We start from the raw sequence: 10,228 nt of genomic DNA, 5'->3' as shown, positions 1-10,228 counted from the left end.
TTTAACCAGTCAAAATGAAAAGTAAAAAAAGACCTTTCGACATACAAAAGCTGAAGGAATTCATCATCGGCATCTTGGCACTTCAAAAAAATTTTAAGAGTTCATCAGGGAAAGGCTAAACAATACTGGAAGGACATCTGGATTGATGCAAAAAAAATAACGAGCCCTAGAAATGGAAAATATATGGTTAATATAACAAGCACATTTTTCTTTTAAAATTTTTTTTACAAGTTAACACCTGTTTAAAGCAAAAATATCAACAACTTATTGTGGAGGAACAGCATATATAGTAGTAAAAAGATGATAAAAATAACACAAAGGATAGGAAAGAGGAAATGGAAGCATAGTATTGTAAAGTTCTTATTCTATGCATAGGTAACATATACACTGTAAAATCTTATTTAAAAGTAGACTGTGATTAATTAAAGGTATTAATTGCAAACCCAAGGCAACCACTGAAATGAAACAGACATACATAATAAGTCAGTAGTGGAGATAAAAGGGGATAATAATAATTAAAAAAACAATTAACTTAGTAGAAAGTAGAAAATAGGGGGAAAAAAGTAGGAAAATAATAGATTTCAATTCAACCATGTTGTTAATCACATTAAATGTAAATAGTCTAAATGCCCCAATTAAAATGAAGAGACTGTCAGATTGCGTAAAAATGCAGGATCCAATGACATACCTTTTATAAGAAACTCATAGATCTAAACACACAAGTAAAAAGTAAAAAAATAAAAAATTATAATATGCAAACACTATTGAGTAAAAAAAGCTGGAGTGACTTTATTAATATCAAACAGAGTAGAATGTAGAACAAGGAAAGAGGAACATTAATGATAAACAAGTCAGTTTTTGAAAAGAACATAATTCTAAATGTGCATGCAACTATAATGGTGCTTCGAAATACTTAAAGTAAAAACTGACAGAAGTTAAAGGAGAAATAGATAAATCTGCAATTAAAGGTAGAAAATCTAACTTTACTCTTTTGAGTAATTTATAGAATGAGTAGAAAATCAGAAATGATATAGAACACTCAAACAATGCTATCAACCAGCTTGACCTAATTAACATATCACACTCCATCAAATAGCAGAAGAACACACATTCTTTTCAAATGAACATAGATCATTCATCAAGAAAGACCACATCCTGGGTCAAAAAACAAGTGTCAATAAATATAAGAGGATTAAAATCATACAAAGTATATTTTCTGACCAAAATAGGATTAAGTTAGAATTAATATACAAAAGATACCTGAATATCCTAAATGTGTGAAAATGAGTTAACACATTTCTAAATAATCCATAGTTCGAAGAAAAAATTACAATGATGAATTAGAAATTATTTAAGCTAAATGAAAGTGTAAACATGATAAAAACAAAATCTGTGAGGTACGGCTAAAGTGGTGCTTATTAGAAGGAAATTAATACCATGAAGTGCTCATATTAAAAATGAAAAAAAATTTTAAGTCAAGCATGCAAGCTTAAATTTTAAGAAACCAGATAAAGAAAGTTAAGTTAAACCTAACATAAATAGAAGGCATGATCTAATAAAGACAAATCCATAGTCATCGAAATAGGAAACAGAAAGATGACAGAGAAAAACAGTGAAACAAATTAGATTTTTGAAAAAGATCAATATTATTGGTAAACTTCTAGTCAGATTGATCAGAAAAAAAAGAAATAAAACACAATGAATATCAGGAATGGAAGAAGTGCAATACTACAGATTCTACACGTATTAAGAGGATCATAAGAAAATACTACGAACAACTTTGTGGCATTAAATCTGATATAAAAATAAAATGAAGTAATTCCACAAAATACACAAGTTAGCTAAATTCATTTAAAGGGAAATAGAAAACATAAATAGTCCTAAATCTATTCAAGGAATTGTTAATAGCTTTTCCTGAAAAGCTTCACTGGTTAATAACCAAAAATTTAATTAAAATTTTTTCTATGCAACCTCTTCTAGAAAACAAATGAGAAAAGAATGCTTTCCCACTCATTTTATGATGCCAGCATAACACTGATACCAAACCCATAAAAGACTATAGACCAGTAATCTTTATGAACATAGAGGCAATATCTTTGACAAAGTTTTAGTAAGTAATAACCAACATCTAAAAGGATAATACATCATGAACAAATAGAGTTCAGTGGAATTCACCATACTGATAGACTAAAAAAAACACAACCATATAACCATCTTAACAGATGTGTAAAAAGCATTTGACAACTTCAACTTTCATTCATAAAAAAGCTCTCATTAAACTGAGAATAGAAAGAAAATCCCTCAATATAATAAAGGGCAACTACAAAATAATTACACCTTACATCACAATTAATGATAAAAGACCAAGGCTTTTTCCCTCAGATGATGAACAAGGCAAAGATATCTACTCTCATTATTTTTTCTCAATATTGTACTAGAGCTATTAGCTAATGTAACATGGCAAGAAAAAGAAATAAAAGCATACAAATAAGATACATTTTAAATTCTATTTCCAGATAACATGATCACATATTTAGAAAATTAAGTGAATTTGGCAAGGACTCATGATATATGATCAATATACAAAAATCAAAGATATTTCTACTTCATCAACAAACAACTGGAAATTAAAATAAAATATCATTTGCCAGCACATTTTAGAACAAGTTTTTTTAAAATTCAAGATCTGAACAATAAAACCTGTAAACTATTGCTGAGGAAAATGAAAGAAGGTGCAAATGAATGAAGAGAAAGGGCATGTTTATGGGCTAGAAATCCCAATATTGTTGTCAATTTTCTCCAAATTGCTCTACAATTTCAGCATGATTCCAGAAGTATTTATGAAATTAACAAGGTGATTCTACAATGTATATGGAAATAAAAAAGACCTAGACTAACCAACATTATTTTGAAAAATAACAAAACTATAGGTCTCACACAACCTAAATTTAAGACTTACTATAAAGCTAAAGTTAATTAAGACAGTGTAGTATTGGTATAAAGATAGACACATAGGGCAATGGAACAAAATGCAGTTCAGAAGTAGACTCTCATATATATGATAATTTGATTTTTGACAAAAGTGTCAAAGTAATTCAAGAGGGAAAGTATAGCTTTCCAACAAATGGATATCTATATGTAAAAAATGAAACAATACTTACCTCACATCATACACAAAAGTTAACTCAAAATAAATTATAGAAATATAAAAGCTAAACTAATAAATTTCTAGAGAAAAGCATAGGTAAAAATCTTTGTGATCTTGGTTAGCATAGATTAGTTAGGAAACAAAAGGCACAAAGTATAAACTAAGTTGCTATATTGGTCATTGTTACATTGGTCTTAAAATTAGAATAAAATATTAGAATATTTTGCTGTCCAAAAGAGTCTGTTAAGAAAATGAAAGGCAAGTCATATCCTGGAAGAAAATATTTGTGAAACATATCTCTAATAATAGACTTTAACTGAAATATATAAAAACATTTAAACTTGATAATAAGAAAACAACATTATAAACGCTGGACAAAATATTTGAATAGACATTTCACCAAAGAAAATATATGAATGGCAAGTAAGCACATGAAAAAACATCAGTAGTCATGAGGAAAAAGCAAATTAAAACCTCAATTACCATTACACACTCACTAATGTGGCTACAGTTTAAAACTGGCATTATTTTGTATTAGTAAAGATATGGTTCAAATGGAACTCTCAGATATTGCTTGTGAGAATTTAAAAAATGGTATAGCAAGTTTGGAAAACAATTTGACAGTTTCTTATAGTGTTAAAAATATATATCATACAATTCGGAAATGCCATTTCTAGTTATTTATCCAAGAGAAATAAAAACATATATTCACACAAACACTTATACTTAAATATTCATGGTAGCTTTATTAATCATAGTCCCAAACTGGAAATAACCAATATATCTATCCACTGATAGGTGGACACATTTTATTTTATTCCTTCAATGGAATACTACTCTGTAACAAAAAGGAACAAAAGACTGGTTCACGCATCAACATGAATGATGCTCAGAAACATTTTGCTAAGGAAAAGAAATACAGAAAAAGAGTACATACTATATGAAGTTCATGTAAAGTTGTATAAAAGACAAAACTATAGTGACTGAAAGCAAATTAGTTGTTGTTGGGGCTGGAGCTGGGGGTAGGCAATTGGCTATAAAGGGGCATGAGGAAATTTTTGTGTTTTATATAAATTATACTTCAATAAAGGTAATTAAAAGTGCCCTTAATTAATTTTTTACCTAAAGAATTGGTAAACCTCCAAAAGTTCAATAATGAACTGTATTGATAAGACTGAAGAAACAGGCACTCTTATGCATCATTTGTGTGAGTATAAAATAATTCATTATATGAGAAGGCCATTTGGTAGTAATCTGTCCAAATCACAAAAGCATATAACCTTAGACCCCAAAATTCTATTTCTCAGAAATTATCCTTGCCATATAATTGCATATGTGCCAAAAGTTAATGTATAGGTATATATCCCACCTTGCGTAATAGTAAATAATTGGAACAAATATCTGTTAATGAGGAACTGGTTAAACAAATTATGGTACATCATATTATGGAATGCTAGATAGTTGTTGAAAAGAATGTAGAAGACTTTTCTGAATTGAAGATACATAGTAAATTGGAAAAGGTAAGGTGCAACAGATATTTAAAAGAAATGTAAAGAAAAGTAGGTGAAAAAAGAAGCCATATTGGCTTATTCAGGCTTATAAATTCTCTGGAAGGATAAATGAGAAGTTAATAAAATGGTTACCCATTGCAAAGAAGAAAGAACTGAAAAAATGAGACACTATATACAATTCAGATTCTTTGAGTTCAAATTCTAAAAACTATAGTTTAAAACTAAAATAATAGAAATGGGAATTAGTAAAGGATATGTAATATACATACAAATATAGGAAAAAAATTTCCCTGAGAAGAAAAAATGTTATCTAAGGGGAAACAAAGAATATGGATGCTAAATAAGAATTTGAATGAAGTTAATTATGATGCAAATTGATTAGACATTTAATTAATGTTCTTAAATCTTTCAGACATGCATGAAAGATGAACAAATGATGTCTATAAAAGAAGTCTATAAAAAAATATTGAAAACACACTCATTAAAATGTATTAAAATATTCAACTCAGTGTACAACCTAGTAGCTATGGATGACATTAAGATAAGTACCATCTTTATTTAGGAAATAATTATAGAAAACTTACTGCAGCTATATCACTACGACTACAGTGTGTATGAACCAGAGATATACTTCTTGTCTTTAGAAGGCTAGCAATTTTTGATGAAGACAAGCCGAAATATGATCAGGGAAGGCTTCAGCAAGGAGATGGTCAATGAGGTGGATCAAGAGAGTGAACAGGAGTAAAATGGGAGAGATCACCCTTTCCGGGATGAGGTGCATTGTTTGAGCAGTGGGAAGGAGCAAGGGGAGGGAATGAGACAATACAAAGATCAGCCCAGAAGGAAAAACTCCATGGGAGAGATGGGGATAATAAAGTAAGGACGTAAGAGGAGGCACAATTATGGAGAACTTGAACACTAGACTTCAATGTCTGAACTTCTTGTGGGTGCAAGATGCCACCGGAAGCTTTGAGCAGGGATGAACCCTGCACAATGGACTTAATTTTATTTGAAAATAAAGCATATCTGGCTGCAGTGAGCAGGATGGGTGGTAGCAATGAGAGACTTCAGGCAGAGACTAATTAGGAAACTGCTATGATGAATCAGATGTGAAGCTATAACTAAGATTCTGGACAAGGGTGTGGCTGTAAGATTGGAAAGGAAGGCACAGATACAAAATAGATTACTTCACAAGAATCAATAGACATGGTAACTAGTTAGATATGTAGGAGAAAGGAAGGAAAGGGAAGAATCAAAGATGTTTCCTGGGTTTGAGAGAATGATTGTGCCATTGAGAGAAATAATGGAGTCAGGAAGAGATGCTCCTAGAGGAACAGGAGAGGAAGTTTGATTTTTTAAATATTGTGTAGGTGTGGTACATTGGATATCAAGTAAAAATGTCCAGTAGTAATTAGGAAGAGAGACCAGACTTGGATAATTTAAATATAGAATTCATCAAGGGACAGAAGGATAAAGAGAGAAATGAATATAGTTTGATTGAGCAGGAAGCTGATGCAGAAGAGCAGAACAAATAAGGAGTGGCTCTATTCAATAATGGCTAACACCATTTGGAAGCCAAAGGGACTAGGACTGAATAAGTCTATTAGCTGTGGTGCTTATGAGGTCAACAGTTCCAGTAAGGTGGGCAGCTGAAGATAGGTTTCTGGGATTGTGGGAGAAGAAGTTCAAATGCATTAGACTCAGGTAGTATTGACTACCTGCTTAAAGAGGGGTCAAGGAAAGCAGAAAGGAAAAAAGAGTATTACCAAATGGCCATATAATTTGGGAAGCAAAGCAAGGAGGAATCTGAAGAGACGGTGCACGAGTCCTAAAAGTAAGTACTGTTAAGCTTAGTATACACAGTGGTATTAATAAAAAAAATTTTTTTGAATGAACATTAACATTTTTATTAGTGCATATATTTAAAAGAATGCTAGTCTTCAAATACAGGTAAAGAATAATGCATTTCTTGGCACTCTAGAGCAGAGGTCCCAATCTATCACCCCATAGGCTGAGTCTGGCTCACAGATATGTGTTGTTTGCTTAAACGGTTTTGCTTGAATGCCACAGTCCCCACCCCTCCTGGTTATCCCGTAGCCAGCCTCAGCCTTGTGCTCATTTGCATTTGCAATTCTGGCACTAATATTTTCTAATACTAAACTAGCCCAAAGAAGAAAAAACATTAAAATAGCCCAATAATTCAAGACAAACACATTCTGACTTTGTCTGAGTATACTATATATTTTTAAACAAATTGGATTCAGCACATTTTACTTCTAGCTGTTTAATTCTGAATTATCTCAAAGTGCAGAGCCCACCCCTGCCCTCACCCCCAGGGCTCCCTCTCAAAGCGCTGATTGCATTTGAGTGCTCACTCTTGCCTTCCCTGTATGCTCCCGGTTGCTTGAGTGTTCTTTTTATCCCGTTCTGTTTACTTACCATGCAAACCCTCTGTTGAGTTTTTAATTAGCAAGATAGCTTCATTTGAAGACTGGAAACCCTGGGCTCTTTCGGCATATATTAGACAACTAAAATATGAAATTAAAGAAAACAGAGTTTTAGCCAACAGAAACAAGTGACTCATTTCCTTGTGAAAACACACAAGGTTTATGTTACTCTGGCAACGATATTCCAGAACAGCGTCTCTCCCCTCCCCTTTTAGGATTTTTATGTGTTCCTGTTACAGTCTGTGTTCTGTGGTGACCTAATGTGGAACCAAGTCACTCTGTGATTCATGAGACAAGAGAACTGTGCTTTCATGTCGATAGCTGTGTCCTTTTGACCGAAGGAAGAAAAGTTTGCTTTGTACAAAGAAGAGAACTATGAGAGAAAGAACTCGACTGAGAGCTGTCCTAGGGTGTGAGCTGGTCCTGCTGTGACTTTCAAAATACCACAACTGGTTCCAGTATGTTAGAATTCTAAGTGCCTGTTTTTCTAAAGGCAGCTGATTAAATCATAGTGTGCAACCTGTATGTTTGCCGCATGGGGAAATGAAGATTTAGAGACTCGTTACGCAAAATCCCCAGATGTTTCTTGGGACTCACATCATATCACGGGCGGGAATTTCATGGTGCTTAGGGCCAAAATTTCAATCCAGATCACGGCAACTCTCCAAAGCAGGAAAGTGTAAGAGCAAAAGCAGTCACACTAACACTATTTTCTTCTAGGTTTGAAACTCTCTGAGGTCCTTAAAAACAAGTGGAGGGAACCTTCAATTTATTAGGCTCTTGCTGCTGATGTTATTTAAAAATTACGGTATGGAATGAAAGGGGGCTTCAGAATTTTAAGTTTAGAGAGTCTTCATTGAACAGCTTTATATTTTTATGGAAAACTCAGTATATTTTGTAGCTATTACAGTGTAGCAAACCCAAAATTACTGGTGGTATGAAGAGTTTTTGTCTTTCTCATATTTACAACCTGTCTACAAAAGAGATATTTTCAGCTTTGCTCAGTCGTTTTTTTCCCCCTGAAAAGGTGTCTTGCCAGTTCTCTTAGAAAAAGAATAGGAGAACAAAGATATAAATGGGAATAGTGGGAGGATGAAAGAGGACAATTTAGTGTCGATTTATATATAATGTCCTATTTACATATAATGTCAATTTATATAATGAGGGGCTAGGAGAGGAAAGATAAGTTGAAAATAGTAGAAAAGAGTATAATAGTAGAAACTAGTAGAAGAAACTGAAGGTAGGGGAGAGTTTTTGGAGGATTTGAGGAGAAAGGTCCAGAAATAAATCATGTATGACAGTGACAGATGGGGATGGAGGAAAGAAAGAGGATTTTAAGAAGAATTGCTGGGACTCATGTATCCTCATCATACTATTCAGGGAATAAAAGAAAAGACTTGATTTATTTTGAAGTTGAATTAGATTTGTTTGCAAGGATTGCATATTTTAAATCAATACTATCCTGGGACAGGAACCATATGGGTCATTGTATTATAAACTATAAAAAAGTGTTAGTATTAAAAAATTGCTCTACATACTTGAACTTATTCCTACTAGAAAGAAAATCTTACCTTGGGTACTGTTGAGTAGAAATTCTTTTTCTTCTGTGTGTAATACCCAAATATTAAGGCAGAAGGCGAACGTCAACAATAATTTATTTAGGTCAAAACACTCATGCGATGCTGTCATCAGGAAGGTGGCTCTGATATGAGTAATTTTTTCTTCCAAGGTAAACAAATGAAAGGCATTGGGAACAATTTTAAGTTCTCATCAGTATATTATAATTTTTTTAAGTGAATTTTTTTATTGAAACAATTTACTGAAGTTTTTATCGTGACTTTTTTTTCTTAAACATCATCTCTGCTTCTGAGTATTATTATTATTTTTTTAAAAAAGGAGTCTATCTGTTGGACTGTAGCCTGTGAAATTACAATTTCAATTCCCCAAAGAAATACTGATGAAATATTTTCTTTTTTGAAATTAATAATTCAAAGTAATTGCAGATATTTTCAATTTGTTCAGCAATGTAAAATGAGAAAACCATTTGCTGTACAGGATAAAGAAAACAATTTTTTCATTTTTGAAAATTGTAATTGTCTACAATAAACATTAATGGGCCACATCTAGGAACATAACTGTATGAATCAAACAGTTTGTACAGATTTCAAACTTGAAATATAAAATATGAATGAATAATTGACTATAAGAATCAAACATGGATAGAAATAAACACTAATCAGAGCCTTTACCATCAGTCTTAAAAAGATGTTATGCACCACAATGTATTGTTTATGAAATACATTATTATTATTAAAGAAGCAATGAAATAAGTGTCAGATTCCCTGTTTCATTGGCCAACAGTTTGTTGGCCTAAACATTATTAAATTTCAGAAAATATCACCAAATTTGTTGAGCAATATTGCTTATGCAAATGTAGGAGAAAATTCAGGTGATTTTATTCTATAATAAACATTGGCTATGTCTATATGATATGAGAATGAATAAGACTGGGGGAAACTCTGGAATCATGGAGCCTAAAAAGTCCTTGATTAATTAAAAAAAAGTCCTTGATTAATTAAAAAAAATTTTAATCGTGATAAAATACACATAACATAAAATTTATCATTTAACCATTTCTAAGTGTACAGACCAGTGGTGTTAAGTACAATCATATTGTTGTGCAACCAATCGCCAGAACGCTTTTTCATGTTGCAAAACTGAAATTCTATACCCATTAAAAAACTATTTCGCATTCTCCCTACCCCAGCCCCCAGTGACCACCATTCTGTCTGTCTCTATAAATTTGACTAGTCTAGGTACCTTATGAATGTAAAATCATATAGTATTTGCCTTTTTAACTGGCTTATTTCACTCAGCATAATCTCCTCAAGGTTCATCCATGTCGTAGCATGCGGCAGAATATCCTTCCTTTATAAGGTTGAATAATATTCCATTATTTGTGTATGCAGAGTTTTGTTTATTCATTCATCCATCAGTGAATACGTGGGTTGCTTCTAAGTTTTGGAATAATGCTGTGAATAATGCTGCTATGATCATGGGTATGCATATATTTCTCTAGACCATATATTTCTTCCAATTATTTTGGATATATACCCAGAGGT

General features: G+C 32.3%; 1 long non-coding RNA gene across 2 annotated transcripts in view; it reads right to left on the bottom strand.

Annotated features, from left to right (window-relative positions):
- The window catches only part of LOC111738759, a 45,704-nt gene that overhangs the window by 33,923 nt on the left and 1,553 nt on the right, over positions 1 to 10,228 (bottom strand). Inside the window, exons 2-3 of one of the 2 annotated variants that reach the window (XR_002779964.1) lie at positions 8,678 to 8,827; positions 7,099 to 7,187 (exon numbers count right to left, since the gene is read on the bottom strand). This is a non-coding gene — a long non-coding RNA (uncharacterized LOC111738759). Of the gene's footprint in view, positions 1 to 7,098; positions 8,640 to 8,677; positions 8,828 to 10,228 lie in introns of those variants that run through there. The other variant, XR_002779962.1, reaches the window with a different exon arrangement.

The sequence above is a fragment of the Pteropus vampyrus genome, unplaced genomic scaffold (genome assembly GCF_000151845.1).
Source record: "Pteropus vampyrus isolate Shadow unplaced genomic scaffold, Pvam_2.0 Scaffold2, whole genome shotgun sequence".
NCBI classification, from domain to species: domain Eukaryota; kingdom Metazoa; phylum Chordata; class Mammalia; order Chiroptera; family Pteropodidae; genus Pteropus; species Pteropus vampyrus.
The sequence above is the reverse complement of the archived record's forward strand: the minus strand, read 5'-3'. Positions and strand labels throughout refer to the sequence as shown.